The sequence below is a fragment of the Globicephala melas genome, chromosome 18 (genome assembly GCF_963455315.2).
Source record: "Globicephala melas chromosome 18, mGloMel1.2, whole genome shotgun sequence".
Lineage (NCBI taxonomy): Eukaryota > Metazoa > Chordata > Mammalia > Artiodactyla > Delphinidae > Globicephala > Globicephala melas.
In genome coordinates this window covers 46155646-46173002 of record NC_083331.1, presented here as the reverse complement: position 1 = coordinate 46173002, position 17357 = coordinate 46155646, and the positions used below count along the sequence as shown (strand labels likewise).

General features: G+C 36.7%; 1 pseudogene; it reads left to right on the top strand.

Moving 5' to 3' along the window:
- Positions 1-7762: 7762 nt before the first annotated feature.
- LOC115843030 (SERPINE1 mRNA-binding protein 1-like) lies at positions 7763-9168 on the top strand (annotated as a pseudogene).
- The last annotated feature ends 8189 nt before the right edge of the window (positions 9169-17357 follow it).

Here is a 17357-nt window from a genome sequence, read left to right as displayed (position 1 = left end):
TATCTATCTATCTTTACTATCTAATCTTTCTACCTTTGTATTTTATTGTAGAAATGGATCATGTACCAACTATAGTCAATAGTCGGGAGGTTTCGTTTTCTCTTCTGATAGTTGAATAATTCCCTCTTGAAAAGAAGCCCTTGCTTTCGGTAAGATTTATCAGGTTAAAAAAAGGTTTTGATTTAATATTTGAAGATGGACTTAATCTCCTGCTGTGCTTTAAGCATTTGAAAACCTGCTGCAAAGTGGCATTTCAAAGACAGCTTAATATTAAATTCAGTTTGCAATATTCATATCTAATTGTTATAGGAAGCATTGTTCTGTTAATAAGTAGCAGAATAACAATGTTATTATGTTTGGTTTTCATAGGCCTTTTTAGACTTTTGTCAAAGGCTGCTGTTCTTACAGATGTGTAGAGAAACATTTATACAAACATGAACTCTTACACTTAAAAAAATATGGATTGTCATTTTTTATTCAGCTAAGATATTCTTGAATTGGTACTGTATTTTCTTATTTTAAAAAGTCTAGCTCTAAATTCAAATCCACTGTATTATAATGTAAAAATACCAATGAAGATAATGTAATACATGCAAAACATATGCCATCTCTTCTAGAACATGATAAAATAACTTACTGAAGCCTAGGTATTATAAGTTAATTATTTTGAGTAGAGTGGAGATATTGATTGACATTTCTCTTTTATTTCAGCTGTTCTGTATGTTCAGAGTATCTTTATACCCCCTATACAGCAAAAAAAAAAAAAAGTCTTATATTAGAATACTACTTTTATCTGGAGAAGAAAAAAACGATTGAGCATACAGTCATTATTAATCATTAATAACATGACAGAAAAGTTGACTGCAGTGGGAAAAATTAAGTCAGTTTTATTATTCATTAAGACATCCTGAAGGAGTTAACTTTTCATAGAAAGAATAGACAATAGAATTATATTTCACATTTATGATGTGAAATATGACCATTTACTAAACTGCTTTGCCTTTTTATAATCAGATTTTCCCAATGATTTATGGGAAAATACTAATTTAAATGATAGTATTACCATCTGTCATCACCATCATTCAGACTTTGTTGTTCAGGTTTTTTTGCATCACATAAATGTTAATAATTTTACCTTTTCAAAGGAAATAACTTATTTTAATGTGAGATTTCAAAACATGTTAACTATTAGTATAATCATTAAGATTTATTTTAAATAATGTTTTCTGTGTCCCACGTTTGATCTGAGCATAGTATCACTTTAGATACAGTCTTTGACCATAACTATGGCTTCTGAAATGATTATTTTCTTACAGTAGTAGCGTAAGTATGTAATTCATCTCCAATTGTATTATATTCATAGTTTGTGCTCATTATCACTTAGTTTTACTGGAAAGATGTCAGAAGAAGTTGTCTGGTCTCACAGCAAAATGACAAAGTATTTTGTTCAGTTCATAAAATAAAGTATTAAAATTTTAATATCTGCTTTATTTTAGGGGCCATATAGTATAATATTAGGGATCATTTATAATTTTTATACATTTTTTCTATAGATGATCTTGCCTCTTCATTAAAGGGAAAGTTGAAGGTCATCCAATGTACTTTTCCTCATTTTTTTCCTTTTTCAATGTTTTAATATCTTTACATCATCTTCCACTTCTCTTCTGTCTTTCCTCTTTCAGGAAGATACCTATTCAACCTAGCCATCCATTCTTCTGTGAGACTAATACCTTCATCAGTGCCTTCTCTCCCATTTCCTCAGACCTTCTAAGACCTTCTTTTAATAATTAGCCCATCTTTCTCTTGGTTCCTTCATTCCCTCAACTTCCCATTTTTTCTCGTTTCCTTTCTGGCCAAATTTACTGAAAATTCAATCTTATTGCCTCTATTGAGTTTATATTCATGCCTAACTCACTGCCATGACTCCTCTTCCTGACACTTTACAATACAGATTGAGTTGTTCCCAGGCTCTACTGAACATTTCTGAGGAGGAATAAAATTCTCAGGGTATGTATCCAAAAAAGAATCACTCTAGCTATTGAGGCAACAAACCCAGTTGCAGGAAGAGGAGTTAGGACAATTTTCTAAAGGTCTAGGGGTAGAAGATGGTTATCTGAAAGGATGGGGCAATGGAAATGGCAAGAGGCAGAGAACTCTAAGAGATACTTAGAAGATAGAATTACAATATTGATTTACTTGGCAACCATATAACCCCATCTGAATCCATAAAACACTCAGCTATAAAATAGGACATAAATATAATACTATTCTCCTTCTAGGTAATACATGAAAAAGAATATATGTAGATTTTACTGCACAGTGAAAAGTGATAAGCAAGTTACAGATTGGGATAGTAAAGTACTCTCAAATTCATTCTTTCTTCCTATGGCTTTAACAAAAAATAAGAACGACAACAACAACAAAAAAGCATCGTGCTACTACGGAGAGGAAGTGAATTTTCAAACCAGAGCAAAAAACCATTGTTTTATAGCTTATATAATTAATGTAGGCTGTAAATCTCAACTTTAAATTAGGAGTACTACATAAGTAAACCCAGCTCGTATTTCTTTTTAACATACATTCATTTCAGATAGCAAGAAAAAATAATTTATAAGCCATGAGAATTGAATTTGAACTTGAGAATTAGTTTAGTTCTAAACCCCACATGGGTGACTCATAAAGTTGACACTCATCTTTGAATAATATTATGTCCCTAACAAAAGAATTAACAGAATCTTATTAGCAAGTTGTGTTATGTAAATTTTACTGTATATAATCCTTGCTAATTTCTCCACTATTCCATTTGCCTTCTCACTGGGTTTATTTTTCCCCATCACTAATTATTTAAGATATTTGTTTAAGAAGAACTTGTTGAGTGTTTGCTCTACTCCAAATACTGTGGCAGTGCTGCAGATACAAATAGAAATTAGAGGCGTCCTCTATCCTTACTTTCAAAGGGCCACTGACCTGAAAGTAACTTCTCTCTGCCTCAGGATCTTTGCATACACTGTCCTCTCTGTCTGTAAAGCTTCCCCAGTACCTTGTTCTCTCTAGATGTCCTTACCACATTCTCAGAACAGCCTGCACTTTTCCTTTGCAGCCTTTACCACAGTTGTAATTAAATAATTATACATGTAATTATCTATTTAATGGCTCTATCTCCTATTCTACTCTAAGGCTGAGAGCAACTGTTGTTTCCCTAGAGCTTAGCACAGCACCTGGCATATAACAGCAGTTCAAAAATACTTGTGGAATGAATGAATGAATGAACAATGAATGAAAACATGATGCAATTGCCCAGAGAGGGCAGATGGAGGTAGAAAAGGAGACAAGCCAAGGACAGAACACCAAGGTCACCAATATTTCAGAGGCAGACAGTGCTAAGAAACAGAAGAGATAGAGGTACCTGAGGAAAAGCTCTATTAAAAATAAAATAAAATAAATAAATAAACTTTGAACTTAGAGTTACAGTGTCAACAGTGTGTAAATGTGATAAACTGTAGTCTCAAATAGGCCCTCCCTGACCCCCTTGTTGCCCCATCCTCTAATCCTTATGATTTATCTTCACAGCACTTATTGAATGTTTTATATACTTCACCCATCTATCCATCTATCCACGAGTACACTTGGATGTATTATTTTTATAAATTTTATTATTATTATATAAACATATAAATTTTCTATTATCCTCTTGGACCACATCAGTAATGGTATTGGAGAATGTGTTCTACCTGATAGCATAACAGATTTCTCAGGCAACTTTCTGCTCAAGAAAGTTGAGGGATTTGAGAGTCACAGAATCTAAATCTCTAACAGTCACAGAATTTTTGAGTCCAGGCCGAGAGTTTCTTTGGCAGTATAACTCTCTTAAAAAATTGATTCTGGTTAGTTCCACAAGCCAGTAACTATCTCCACAGATATTTCTTTTTTAAGCAGTTCATAGATCTGTTTTCTTTCTCTCTTTTCTGGTTTTCTTACTTCTCTCTCAATTTGAAGGACAATCCTCTGAGGTTTTCTAGCTTCTGAGTGAAACTTACACCTTAACCTGATTTTTTTCCGAGTCAATTTAAACTCTTCCGGGGTTAAAACAGTAGGTGCGAAGGCCCTTTCCTTGGTGTGATCTTTGCCACAAAACCAGGTTTTAATCAGGCTTTGTTGTGCAGAGACCTTCTATTTTTGTTCTCAAATGATTCAGCAATTCTTAAAATATAAGTCTCTCAATTTTTGGAATCTCTTGAATATCTTTCATTTCTTTACTGAAATGCACCTCTTCTAATATCATGCCAAATGCAGTCATTTACACAAAAAGCACACTTAAACATCTGTCCTCCAACCCTTTTCCTGATGCTGCCAGTTCATTAAACATACATGATTCTTCACAGATCATAACAAGCAACAGTTTTACCAAATATTTTTTTTCTGTAAAATATGGATTGCCATCTTTCCAAATTCCAATGTCTGTTTCCATGCTACCCTAGCCCGATTGCTAAGCTAATGTCACATATTTTAACTTTATTGTTATTGCAACAGTCCTCTCCTTGTGCAATTTCTATATTAGTCAGGATAAATTAAGCTACGTTGCAATAGCAAACTACCCCTAAATCTCAGCAGCATAATCGCCCAAATTTGATTTCTGTGTTATAAAAAGTTCAGATGAGTGAGGGCCAGGGTGTCTGTCTGGGCACTCTGTGCAATAATTCTGACTGCCTCGACCTCACGGCCATGCCATCTCAACACCTCATGTACAATTTCCAAAGCAAAGGAAGTACACCTCTGCTCACTGCTCTGGGGCTGCCTTGTTAATGTGAGAGTGAAGGCTATTGTTTGTCTGGCTCAGGGCTGCAAGCCAAACTTAGAAGTTCAAGAGAATTAAAGAGCCTTGGACACAACTTTGACTCATGGAAGCAAGCAAATTAAGTTTTCCCCATGTCTTCCTTTAGACACAACTGACCTGACCTGTAGTTTACTTAGGTCTTGGAGGAAGTTTCTGCAAGATCAAGCAGTTCCGGTCAAGGTGACTGGAAATACATCTTCATATTGAATCCCTCTCCTCCCCTTCCCCACTCCCCTTGTCCGGGACTCATGCTCCCTGGGTTTGCAAAACTGAGAAAGTAACAGGTAAAATAGAAATGAAGACAGCATCCTAAGAAGGACTCTAAATTGACTAAGAAAGCAGCCAAACTCCTTACCTATCATTCAGGATCTTTCCTGGTCCAGTCCTATCGACTGTGAAATGCCATTTCCCCTCAGAAATCTGATTCTTCCATTCCGAAACATTGACCATAGAGTTTTTGTTGTACCTGTTAAGGTACCAATTATTTTTCTTACTTTGATGATAACTTTGGGGAGTGCTTATACATTAATACATTCAACAAATAGTGACTGAGAGCCAGGCTTTATACTGTAGCTAAAGCAAGAATTAAATCAAGAAGACAGAGATGCCGCCGTACAGTACCGGTGGGAATGATAAACTTGGATACAGTCATTCAGTAATTAAATCCTGACACCAGAACACAACTCAGATCGACCTCAATTTCAGAGCCACACTCTCATTTCAAAGCTCTACTCACTCTCTCAATAAATATTTATGAATTGTTTCACTCTTACTATGTGAGTATAGTGAGTTATTTATTTTCTACATTTGGGTCTGTGGGAGTGTTAAAGTATTCCACACATCACATTTTAAGGTCAAGTGATGGTGAAAGAAATTGTCAAGAAACTGCTGCTCTGAGGACATCTACAGAACTCACATGAGAAAACACATTTGAGGTAGGACAATTAAAACCATATATGTAGCCGTGTAAGAAAAAAGATTTTTTTTTTTTTGGTAAAAAATAAATTCTTCTTCCCTCCCTTCTCCCTTCTTTCCCTTTCTTCTTTCCTTCATAACCACTCTGGCTCTTTGTGTGCTATAACCTTGATCTTTATACCTAAGTAAGCTTTCTAACTCTCAACGTTATAAAGCTCACTAAAAAACAACTATGATATATTCACTTAACTAAAGGGCACAAAAATGACACACTGACTCCATTCTTTAAAAAAAATAAAAACAAACTTGCAGAAGCCTTTTTTTATAGTGTTGCAGAATTCCTCTGCAGTGTCTAACTTAATTTCTCTGGTGCTGTGATGCAAATATTAAAGCAAGATTTTAAAAATCAGCAAAAAAACTGATGAGTGAAATATCAGCCAATTTGGGTACAAAGCATACTTTCTTTGGCTATTGTTATGGAGTCAGTATTTGTAGGGAATGAAAGTTTCTTAATGTGAAATCTGTGGAAATAGAGCCTTCCAATCTAAAAGCTAATGCAAAAAAACATTTGTATCATTGGCAAATCAGTGATGTTTCTCATCTCTAGAAAATCATATGAAATAGTTCACCGTTATTTTTTTTAGTATTTTTTCTTAATTTTGCTTTATAATATATATTAAGCATCCTTGATAAGATACAGAAGATAATTCCCTAAAATGTAGGGAGACAATTTCATTAGTATATTCAGTCTGATTGTGGCTTTCTTTAGTAAAAGTGTTCACAGACTCACTAAAATGTAACTTGATTTTTAAAAGTAGAAAGATGGCCCAATTAATTTTACAATTAATTCATTTGTTCTACAAAGCTTTGATTGTTTCTTCTGCCTAAAGATTTTATGTAGGACAGTTAGAAAGACAAGCTCTACAGTCAAGATGGATAATTATTTTATTCACCAACTCTTCTAAATATAAAGCTGCACTAATAATAGGAAAATTTGAAATGATCATTAACATAGTTATCTATGAAACCAAACTACCCTTTGGCTGGATGACTAAAAAGTTATAAAGCATCATGTCAGTGTCTCCTAACAATAGATCTTGATTTTGACAAAAAGTCTCATAATCACAATATTTTAATTTTCATAGAGTATGAAATTACTTGCTCTAAATAAGCTAGGTATCATCTAAAATAAATAAATTATCACCCTTGTCTACTTCTAAGGTAAACATGACCAAAATTAATATAAGTACAGATGAAAGTATGAAAATTGGAAGTAAAAATTTGAGAACATTGGACCTCAAGCAATATAATGCTAGAATGACAACCACATTGTCTAATCCAGAGGATGTATGCATGCATGTAGGATTTGAGTTCTACAAATTTAATTCAAGGCTCAAGATACTAAAGTTGGTGAACATTAGGGATTCTAGATTTTTAGGTTGTGCGTGATGGGATTCGGTTTGTTTTTGTGGCGTAAAATTAATAATTTCCATTAAGGAAATTGCAATGCCTTCTCCATACTATAAAGCTCTTTATGTGTACTTGTAGGGTTAGAGCGGCTTTGAGGATGCAGACATGTTCCCCTGCATATGTGAGTTGCAGACAGTATCTTGGTTTATAATGCAAATTTTATGTTATGTGTGCCGCAAAATAATTTTTAGTGCATACCGTCAAATTTCCTTTATAAATTTGTTAGATTACATAAATCTATTGTGCATTTGCACACGACATGGGATTTACATTTGATTCACTCACTTTCACGTTGCACATATAAATCTAACAATTAATAAACTTATGGTCTTCTTCATCTTTAATCAGCAAAGAATAAATCATCTGGATAACAATCTTATACGAATATAAAAAGGTCTTGGGAAGAAAGCGGAAGTAATGTTCATTTAAAAATTTATTCAAAAAGAATAGCCTGGCCATCTTGTGGTAAGAGCTGAAGCAGGCACTCTCAGCTCGGCGCGGCCTGCTGCAATCCGTGGAGGAACGCGACGCCGAGCCACCATCATGCCTGGGCAGTTACAGGAAGGCTTCGGCTGCGTGGTCACCAACCGATTCGACCAGCTATTTGACAACAAATCGGACCCCTTCGAGGTGCTGAAGGCAGCAGAGAACAAGAAAAAAGAAGCCGACGGGGGCGGCTTTGGGGGCCCTGGGGCCAAGAGCGCAGCTCAGGCCGTAGCCCAAACTCCAACGCGGTGGGCAAACAGCTGCATAAAGAGTCTCAGAAAGACATCAAGAACCCGCTGCCTCCCAGCGTCGGCGTGGTTGACAAGAAGGAGGAGATGCAGCCACCTGTGGCACTTAAGAAAGAAGGAAAAAGACGCGTTGGGAGAAGACCTGATCAACAACTTCAGGGTGAAGAGAAGATATTTGATAGGAGACCAGAAAGGCGACCACCTCGTGAAAGACGATTTGAAAAGCCACTTGAAGAAAAGGGTGGGGGGCTTCCCTGGTGGCGACCTCTTGGAAGAGGTCGAGGAGGTTGTGGACGGGGAATGGGCCTGGGAGATGGCTTTGATTCTCGTGACAAACGTGAATTTGATAGGCATAGTGGAAGTGACGGATCTGGCCTGAAGCATGAGGACAAGCGTGGAGGTAGCGGATCTCACAGCTGGGGAACTGTCAAAGATGAATTAACTGACTTGGAGCAATCAAATGTGACTGAGGAAACACCTGAAGGTGAAGAACATCCAGTGGCAGACACTGAAAATAAGGAGAATGAAGTTGAAAAGTGAAGGAAGAAGACCCAAAAGAAATGACTTTGGATGCGTGGAAGGCTATTCAAAATAAGGACCGGGCAAAAGTAGAATTTAACATCTGAAAACTAAAAGAAGGTGCTGACGGGCAGTGGAAGAAGGGATTTGTTCTTCATAAGTCAAAGAGTGAAGAGGTTCCCGCTGAAGACTCGGTTATGGATCACCATTTCCGGAAGCCAGCAAATGATATAACGTCTCAGCTGGAGATCAATTTTTGAGAGCCTGGCCGCCCAGGACATGGTGGCAGGGGAGGACGAGGTGGCCGTGGGCGTGGTGGACGTCCAAACCATGGCATCAGGACTGACAAGTCAAGTGCTTCTGCTCCTGACGTGGATGACCCAGAGGCATTCCCAGCTCTGGCTTAACTGGGTGCCATAAGACAACCCTGGTTCCTTTGTGGACCCTCCCCTTTGAGGCTTGCATGCTTAAGGATCCCAAACAACTAAGAAATTTAAAAAAAAAAGAAAGAAAAGACTGTCATTCATACCATTCACATCTAAAGACTGAATTTTATCTGTTTTGAAAATGAACTTCTCCTGCTACACAGAAGTAACAATATGGTAGTCAGTTTTGTATTTAGAAATGTATTGGTAGCGGGGATGTTTTCACAATTTTCAGAGATTATGCATTCTTCATGAATGCTTTTGTATTACTGCTTGCAAATATGCATTTCCACATTTGAAATATAGGTGTGAAGAGTGTGTACCAGTTTAAAAAAGAATAACATAAAATAGATTCTGTGGACAACTTTGCATATAAATATAAGGGTCTGGAGCCCCAAAGAAACCAAATTCATTGTTAATTTTTCAAAGATGAAAACCTAAACAAAGTGGCACATTACATAAATGAGCCACTAATGATAAATAATGAAACAGTTAATTTTCTCTAGTGAGCAATGACAACAAATTTTTGAAAAGTAAACATTTAATTTCATGTTGATTAAAAAAATAACGAGGTTTGATTTCAGTATTTTATGAGACTGAACTAATTTTGTCTTAGCCTATCAAATAGTGATTCTAAAATTTTTCTGAAGTGTCTGAGATTTGTAAGCTATGGTTTACTTGGTGTAACTTTATTGGCTGGATATTTAATTATTGTACATTAATTTGCTCATTCAGATTACGTACCTCACTCAAGGTACACTTTTTAAAGCAAAATCCAGGAAATACATAAATGTTCTCAATCCATCTATAGCCAGCCATTTCCAATCTGCTTCTCATTCTGTGCTCTGAAGTCCATGGGATTACTTCTAATTTGCTCTTCCAAGTTTCTCTGCTCCATCAATACTGATTCAGTATGTGCTACTCAGACTATTTTGTGGCTCTATTATTTACTCCAATAGCTTCTGTTCAAATGCCAAGAAGAGAAGATGTTAAAAATGACATAATGCTAGTATCAGGGAAAAAAATCCCAGCTACTCTGCCCATGTGGTAGAGACAGAACAATACAGGGTAAATATTTTTAGTTTTTTTGTGTGATGGGATTTGGTTAGGTTTTGTGGTTTAAAATTAATAATTTCCATTCAAGGAAATTACAATGCTTTCTCCATACTGTAAAGCTCATTATGTGTAATTGTAAGATTAGAGTGGTGTTTTCCCCACTTCAGAGAGATGCTGTTACAGCAGAAATTAAAGATGTGGAAAAGACGGCACACATCAGAAAAAAGGAGGAAGAGGACCCAGTGACTTAAGTTGTATTTTATATTTAAAAGAAAAGGAATTGGTGATGTCACACAGCAACGACAGCAAAAGCAGCCAAAGTTGGAGAGAAAACAGAGCCATCAAGTTGAGAGAACTGTGCTGACATACACATGCTGGAGGCATGAGGGACTCCATGTGGCTCAAGGACTAGGGTTTTGATTGCAAATGATACATTTTCAGGGACTCCCTAAAATGTTGAAAAGATTTTGTGGATGGCCCAAAATAGTGTTTTATTACAATTATTATGACCCTATGTTTACTCCAAGGTTATGTGACTCTCGACTTAAGAAAAAATGCACAGGGCTTCCCTGGTGACGCAGTGGTTGGGAGTCGGCCTGCTGGTGCTGGGGGCGTGGGTTCGTGCCCCGGTCCGGGTGGATCCCACGTGCCGCAGAGCGGCTGGGCCCGTGAGCCATGGACACTGAGCCTGCGCGTCCGGGGCCTGTGCTCCACGGCGGAAGGGGCCATGGCAGTGAGAGGCCCGCGTACCACAAAAGAGAAAAAAAAAGAAAGGAAAAATGCACAACGTGAGAGTTGAGAGTTAAGTTTTATTTGGGGCAAAATGAAGATTGCAGGCCGGGAGACAGCATCCCAGATAGCTCTGAGAAACTGCCCCAAAGGGGCAGGGGGGAAGGTCAGTATATATGTGATTTTGGTGAGGGGGGAATACATGCAATCAAGCACATATTTTTTACAGAAGGTTTCTGCTAGTTTCATGCAGGTTACTCCTAGTCACGAGGAGCAGACGTCACCATGGAGGATTTTAGTGCTTTTCTAGATATGAGGAGATACAAGGCTCATAAAATTGGCTCCTGAAAATATCTAACTATCTGAAGACCTGTTCTGCCAGTGTATCCCAGAGCACAGAGTGGCTCATTTCAGCTCTCCACCCTGAACCCCTTTTAAGGGGTGTTGAAAGTCAGCAGCTGCAGCTGCACATGATTTAATCCTTGTAGAGGTAGATGGCAAGTGCCAATGGAAAATGCCAATTTGTAGTTGACATGACCCATTCCCATATCCCGTTATCCCCGTCCATTCACAGCCAAATTTCCAGAGAGAATAGTCTATAATAGCTGTCTCTATTTTCCCCTCTTTACTCACCAATAATCACCAGTGCTTGTCACCCTGAAATATGGCATCGAATACCAGCAATTGCTCTTTCCTCTGGTAAAGGTCACCAGTGTCTTCTAAATTATCCAGCTGTGGGAGAATTTCTGTCCCTGAACTTTCTATAGCATTAATGGATTGAATACTTTCTCCTTTTCAAATACCTATGTTCCCTTTGCTCAAAATGTCTTTTGCCCCAATATTTCTCCTCCAAGGTACTGCTTTCTCCTGATTTGCCCCCATTTTGCTTTTTGTTCCCCCTTATATTCTTTAGTATTTCTGGTATTCATTTTTAAAATATGTGTCTCCCCTGGATTGTTTCATTGACCCCGTTTGCTTTACAATTCACACTTCTCAATTTGCCCTCAATTCACACTCTGCCTGGGTGATCTCACCCACTCACATTTATTCAAATACCAGCTAGAAAGAAAAAAGGAATCCAAGAAAGTCTTCCCTGTCTTTTATTCACACAGGTCCAACAAACTCACCTCCTCCAGAATATCTTCACTGATGGTTGAGTCGGTTTAAATATATAACCTCTTTTCACTTGCAGCCCAATTATGTTTACTCCATAAACATTATTTACACTCAATGCTGCTAACTTACTCCTTTGGAGTTCAAGAGTTTTATGTGTTTTTTGTCCTTATTTTTACTTAATTATATTGAAAAAAAGTAGCATTTAACTTCATTTATGTGATACTTAGTAAGATTTATAGAAAAGCAGGAATTGTCTTTTGGGTGCTAAATTTATCTTACAAGTTTCTCAAAAACATTTTTAACAAAAATCATATCAACATCCCAATTCCTTTAAAATTTCAACTACACACACACTGACACACCCACATTAAGAAGCAGAGTTTGTCATATTATTGGACAATAACAGTCATGATCTATCTCCAAAATTAAGATATTTTTGTTATATATGGTTTTCCATTATTCATATTTTAAGTAAGAAATCTTAAAAGCTAGAGCATCGCATACAATGAATTGAAACCAGCTCAAGAGTCTTTAAAAATTCTTGGTTAAACTCAGACATGAATCTAAGACTAACTATGTAATGTTATAGAAAAGTACAGAAAAACCAATGTTCAAAAGATTAAAATACACATGTGAAAAAAGATAGATGTAAAAAAATAAGATAAATGCTACATAAAACATTTTTCTTATTCAGAAAACTAGCTTCAGAATAACTATCCCGCATTACTAATTAACAAATAATCCTTTCAAACAAAACTCAAAATAAGATAATATGAATAAAATACATGATATCACATTATGAGATGTTTTAAAAATAATAAATAAATTTTATTCAAGGGAGTCATGGCCAGAACTGATGATGTTCCAGACAGAAGATGTTTATTTAGCTTACAAATTTCTTTTACTAATTAGAAATATTGGTGTTAAGATGAGAACTCCAAATTTCATTTATTTCTTAAATTTATATTCAAAAGATAAAGTTAGAATTAAATACATTAATAAGCTGCCATTGATGAAAAAGATAAAGCTTTGACCTAAAAATATGTTGATTTAGTGTCTTCACTTATTATATCTTGGCTCTTCCTTCATTTTACTGATAGAAGTTCAGGTAAAGAGCTTATTAACATAGAAAAGAAAAGCCTCAAAGTGTGCATTTAAAATAATGCTTTGAAGAAACGTAAAAAGATCTGAAGCATGTGATTTTTCCATAACTGCATATACATAACACGAAAAAAACCTTAAATGCATTTTACATTTAAAATATTTGAAACATTTAATGATTTGACATTTCAAGATAATTTCTAATGACAAAAGGGTCTACCTATTTTTAATATTTATGTATTTGCCTTGCTAGCTTATAATTCCTGCAATGATTTATTTGCTTTTTTTTTTTTTTCAGTTTTTCTTTCCCAAATTCTGTTAAGGTCACTTTCAATTTCTCTCTGTTGTCATATAATCTCTTTTTTTTTCATCTTTATTTTTACTTTGAGCCTTCATTTCAAAGTAGATAAAAATAATAGAAAGTGCTTACACTTAACATCATACTTAGCATTTATGAAGTACTCCCCCAAGCACTTTGCTTCTATCAAATCATTGTCTTCTTTTCAAGAACCTATGAGGTAGATATTATTATTGTCATCTTCATTTTGCCATTGAAGACACTGAAACACAGAAATAATAAGCAATCTGCCAGGTAACCCAGCCAATAACCTGCAACTCAAGATTGAACACCACGTGGTCTGGCTGAAAGGCCATGTGTTAGCCACAGTACTGTGCTGACTGTTAACTTTTTTGAAATCAAGAAGAAGTGTTGCTTCAAATGTTCTTTTGCTCTCTCACAGGTAAGCAGCAAGGATGTTCCCTCACATTGGAGAAATCTGGCTTGTATTGGACATGAAAGTTTATCCATGACCTCCAAATCCCCAAACCTCAAAGACTCTTCCGAACCCACCTAGGATATTTGATGATGTCTATCCATCCTTATTTGAAATTCTGTTCTTGTTTAGTTAAACATCAGTATGAATAATTCCTTCTGTCTCTGATGTCACTTTTCTGTCTTGCTTCTTTGTTCTACTTCTTCAGTGCTGCTGTTCTCCGAGCTTCTAGCCTCAGTTCTCTAGACCTGCGATGTGATACACTCTCCTTTGGTGATTTCATCCCCTCTCATTGAACGAGAGCCTCACTTATGCCAGTAACTCCCCTCTCTGTAGCTTCAGACTAGCTTTCCTACTGTTTATTCCTACATTTATCCTGCTGTTCCTGGACATTTCAAACTTCATGTCCCACAAGTGCCCCTTGTCATGTTCTAAAGGAGACCGATTTTCTTTCTTTACAAATTTATTTCTTGTTTATTGTTTTATGTTGGCTAATGATATTGCTCTGCTCTGTTGACTAAGCCAGAGACTCAGGCTTTCCCTAGAGTTTTCATTTTCCACATTCTGCTCTTCTCATGTTACCATATCCTTCCATTCTATCTGGGTGATGTCTACCACATCTCCTTTCTTCCCTACATTACACAAGCCACACTGCCTTAGTTTAAGTCCTCATCAAATAATTTGTCTCCCAGCATCCATCTTACACCCCTATGATACCTGTCTCTCTTGCTGTTAGAGGAATCTTTCTAACATTCAAAAAAAAAAAATTTAATACATTTATTTATTTATTTATTTTTGGTTGCATTGTGTCTTCATTGCTGCATGCGGGCTTTCTCTAGTTGCAGCCAGCAGGGGCTACTCTTCGTTGTGGTGCATGGGATTCTCACTGCGGTAGCTTCTCTTGTTGCAGAGCATGGGCTCTAGGCATGCGGGCTACAGTAGTTGTGGCACACAGGCTCAGTAGTTTTGGCTTGCAGGCTCTAGAGCACAGGCTCAGTAGTTGTGGTGCACGGGCTTTGTTGCTCCATTGCATGTGAGATCTTCCTGGACCAGGGCTCAAACCCGTGTCCCCTGCATTAGCAGGTGGATTCTTAACCACTGCGCCACCAGGGAAGTCCCTAACATTCAAAACCGATCATGTCATTTCTAGGAATCTTACTACAGGTGTGACTCAACCTCTCAGTTCTTGTTTCCTCCACTGCAAAAGGCAGACAACAGTAGTACTTCCTTGCGATATTGTTTTAAAAGTTAAGTGGGACGAATCAGGAGAAGTGCCTGGCACATATTAAGTGCTCAAAAAATGTGCTCACTTATTATGGTTGCCTGATGTTCCCTCAAGCTGAACTCCTTTCAGTTTTCTGAGCATACCCTGATCTCTCTCATCTCTGGACCTTCATAGATGCTTCTCCCTGGAAACCTTTCCCTCCATCTTTAAATGAATAATTTCTAGTCATCTCTGGAGTCTCAACTTATCATCACTTCCTACAAGATGACATCTCTGTTACCTGGATAGCAGGTTCAGTGTCATCACTATGTGTTCACAAAACATCCTCCATTTCCTCAATCTACTGATACCATTTTTTTTTTTTTTTTTTTGTGGTACGTGGGCCGCTCACTATTGTGGCCTCTCCCATTGCGGAGCACAGGCTCCGGACGCACAGACTCAGCGGCCATGGCTCACGGGCCCAACTGATATCTTTAACTAAATTTTAGGCACTGTGCGAGCCCACTACAGTACCTGGCATATAAAAGTACTTTAAATATTTTAGAGTGAAAGCATAAAGGTGTATTTTTAAAGGGTCTAGAGTGTAGGCTTTTAGGTTGGCCCACATTATTTTTTATCCTTGAATTTGGTTACTTGTAATTTCACCATCATGATAGAATACTGCAGCTTGGTCATCTGCTGTGCTTGTTACCAGAGCTCAAATCAGTGTGCCCGAGTTCTGTTTCCTCTGATTCTCTGTAAAGCTTACATAGATTCATTAAATGGAAAAGAATCTCCACATGCTTTGCATCATTACTAAGAAATCTATTCTAGTATTGCGTCCTTGCTCCATACTGAAATTATTTGCTGATATTTATTTACATACCCAAATACCTGGTTAATCTGTGAGGTCCTTTTATTATTCATATCCTATCTTCAGCACCAGGAAGCACTATTCTCAGTTGCCAACTCCCTTTCTCCATTCTCTGCTTTTCATTGTCCTGCTCTGTGCCCTTGAAGCCTGACCCTGTGGACTACATCACCTGGGCTCCCTTATTCCCAGCTTCCCTGGAGTCCAGCCAATGGGAAGCCCAGGCAGAGGTGGTGGGCAGAAGAGGAAGCTCCAACTGGGAGGCATTCCCTCCTCATGTCCTGGCGGCTACAGTTCTAACTGAACATGTGGTTATATCATTTTTTTTTTCTCTTTCTCCTTCAAGCCTAATGGTGAGATTAATGGCGTTCTGAGTTCACACTGCTTTTTATCTTGGAGACCTGAAAAAGTTGTAGATTTTTCTTAACTTTGCCCACACCTGTAAATATATCCTTTAAAATTTTGTTTCAGAATCTCAGTTGAGAGATTGAGATTGACATATATACACTAAAATGTATAAAATAGATAACTAATAAGATCCTGCTGTATAAAAAATAAATAAAATTCAAAATAAAAAAATCTCAGTTGACAATTTCCAGCTTCTTTTACCTGCTGGGATTGTATATGATAAAAAGTAACTTCTGAGCCAGGCACATAGAAAATGCTAAATGAGAATTTATTAAACAAACACACAAAGTAAGTGAATGCATGGAGGCTTAGTTCATTCAGCCCATCCTCCTTTTGTGAAAAATCTTATCTTTTCATGTTTAAATAGTCTGCCCAAGTGGAAAAATTAGTAGTCACCAATTATTATGAGTCTTTGAGAACTTAATCCCTGTTAACAAAGTATAATAACTAACAAAGATATCTCATTGGAACTAAACAATCAATCCCTTTGTAACTTTTCATATTCAGCAGGACGTTGCTTTTTTTTTAAACTGCACATTTCATAAAACCTATATGATTTTTTTGAAAGCACATATAGGGGAACATTTTGCTATTTGCAATGCATATATAGGTGAATACAAAGTTGGTGCAAGAGAAAATGGTGTTATGGTTGAGGTTGGAGTGCTCAGTGTTAGAAAGTCAGCAATGTTAATGTTTAATATAAAATGCATCTGCTGAAGATTATCTTTCAAGCTGCATATCTCTGAAATCCATTACATTAAAAAGTATACACATGGACAGATATTTCACAAGGCCTGTAAATTATCTCACAGTTGGTTATTGATCAGCTTATAAAGGCAAGTAAATAATTACTTACAGAGAATACCCAGAAGAAGAGGAATGTGAAAAGATTAAGAAAATATAGTAGATGTTAAGGAAGAGAAGCAGTGCCTAACCCACTAAAAACTAAAACAACAAATCCAGGAAACATTATTATGTTTACCTGGAAAAACAGATTCTTACTTTAAATAACGTTTAAGAATTTTAGATTTTTAAGGCTTTTGTCCCTGAAAGACTACCTTAGTATTGTGGTTTCTAAATGTAGACTAATTTATCCAAAAGTAAAAAATAATATTTCTGACAGTTTGGCTAAATAGTAATTTAATAAATATTTTGATATGGTTTCCTTATTTTTAATAATTGAGGATAGTCATTGACGGCCA